The sequence below is a fragment of the Protopterus annectens genome, chromosome 7.part0 (genome assembly GCF_019279795.1).
Source record: "Protopterus annectens isolate FY-2018-M chromosome 7.part0, PAN1.0, whole genome shotgun sequence".
In the NCBI taxonomy this organism is placed as follows: Eukaryota; Metazoa; Chordata; order Ceratodontiformes; family Protopteridae; genus Protopterus; species Protopterus annectens.
The window spans coordinates 1218987726-1218990225 of NC_056739.1; positions in this window are offsets into that span (position 1 = coordinate 1218987726).

A 2500-nucleotide genomic window follows, 5' to 3' on the forward strand; every position below is an offset into this window, starting at 1 on the left:
ACGTTTAAGTTCATTCAAAGCATTGCATTCATTGTTGGACAAGTTATTCATTACACCAATAGTTGAACTATGAAAGCCATTGTATAAGTCATTCTCTACAGCCTTAAGGAAAACCTCCAAATTCGGTGGTAGGTGTGGACTTAGCAGACTTTTCTTCTTAAAATTCACAATATCAGAATTAGTAGCATCCTTAAACAACAACTTTAGAGTGACGTTCCGTGTAAATAGTCTAACTGCTAAGATAGCTTCACTAATGTCCATATTCATAGTTGGTACGAAACTCATACCTCTGTTGAGAACACTAAGTTCATCAATTGATAATGGGTATTGCGAAATATTCCAGACTAGGGACCCTGAGTCCAAGGTCTCTTCAGAGAATACTCTTGGTTCTCTGTCCATGCCTCTTTCCGTTTGGCCCCCCTCGCAAAGTCTTGATCTACAGACCTTTTCCTCCCTGGTCTGATGGGTAAAGGAATGGCAGGAAAATCCTGAACTTCATTCTTGCCATTCTGTATTTTATCCAACTGTATCTTAAGTCTAACAACTGTGCTGGTATGAATAGAACTACCAGCCTCACTAGAGGGCTGATTAAGAGGAGCCTCAGCTGGTGTAAAATAAACAGAAGTCACTAAATTAGATGGAGTGACGCCATCCATGGTTTTATCACATTGTTTTAAATTATTAGTAACTTCTAAATCATGTGATTCCGTCTCTTCAGACCTAGAAATACATCGATCAACAGAGGCCAAAACTCTGTTATCCTCTAGGCTCAATCAACTGTTTTTTCGAGCCACGTTCATTACAAATACGGGTTTTCTTTTGTTAGAAGATGCATGATCAACATTATAGGGAACTTTCGGCCACATAAAAACATGATTTTTGGCAAAGTCATCTTTGTCCCTTAATAATTTCTTCTTTTTCTGTGAAAGCAAATTGCTTTCGTATCTCATCACCCTAGCTATTAATTCATGCATAAAAATTTCAGCTAGATCAGCACCACTCAAGTCCATTAGCTTGTGCTGCTGGTCAATGATGCTATTTTTCAAATCAGTTTCTATCGGACAAAAGTAATCAAGTAACAGTTGTAAATACGCAGTACTGGCTTGTAAGTTAATTTTCTGCCATTTAATAAGCAAATCAGGGTAAGTATTGCCATATGTAGGCATATTTAGGATCCTAAGACCCCTCGGTATAACCTTGCATTGTAAACTCGCTTCCAAATGATACCTCTGATGTTGGAGGCATTTAAATTTGAACATGTTGTTTTCAATATCCCTTCTTATTTGTTTAATTAAGATTTCATTTTCAATATTTATGGTGTTACCTTGGCAGTTAATCGAGTTATCCATAGAAAGCAAGGGATTGAAGCCTTCAGTTAAAACGCCTCGTAGACGCCCAATAGATGTAGAATCAATGTAAGCGTTGCCTTGTTCAACGCCCCGGTTATCAGCTGTTTCTTCCATCCATTTAGTCTCCCAAAACGAAAGTTAAATGCAAAAGTATAACCCAAAACCGTCTCCACATGAAACAAGCCAACCAATTACGTAGAAGAAACAGCATATGCAGAGAAGCTCACGAGGTGCGTGTAGCAGTAAACGTATCTCTACTGAAAAAGAACGCCAATCCTTCAATATGAATACAATCTCCTTGAGCAAATAAATGTTCAACAAATAAGCAGAATAATCCTATGACGTAGCACAAGTATATTGAGCAGCAATCAATCTCGAACACCACTACTGGTAAAAGGCAAAGATTTATTTGAACAAAAACGTTAGCGCTTTCACGGACATAACATTTCCGCTTCATCAGACGTTACCAAGCCATTCAAAAAAGCACATATATACATCACTTCCTCCATACGTCATAAAACATCAAAACAAATTTAAAAAGACAATAATATAATATGAAATAAAGAATACTAGCCAAATATAATATTAATAAACAATCAATATAAGAATGCAACATTCCTAACATGAAATCAATCAGATAATAAAGATAAATACTAACAAATAAAATCTATTGAATAAATATAAAAGCACCAGTCAAATTCATTTCTAGCCTGTAATATCAAAATACAAAAACTAAACATACAACTCAATATTGCTGCATCAACATACAAGACATTAAACAACATACTATCTAACAGACCTTGCTTTAAGTATGGGTTTAAGGGGTACACATTCGTTTAAACCTCTACCCCTATGTGCTGCCAAGCGGAGTATCCACTTCAAATTGCTTTCATATCTCATCACCCTGTCTATTAATTCATGCATAAAAATTTCAGCTAGATCAGCACCACTCAAGTCTATTAGCTTGTGCTGCTGGTCAATGATGCTATTTTTCAAATCAGTTTCTATCGGACAAAAGTAATCCAGTAACAGTTGTAAATACGCAGTACTGGCTTGTAAGTTAATTTGCTGCCATTTAATAAGCAAATCAGGGTAAGTATTGCCATATGTAGGCATATTTAGGATCCTAAGACCCCTCGGTATAACCTTGC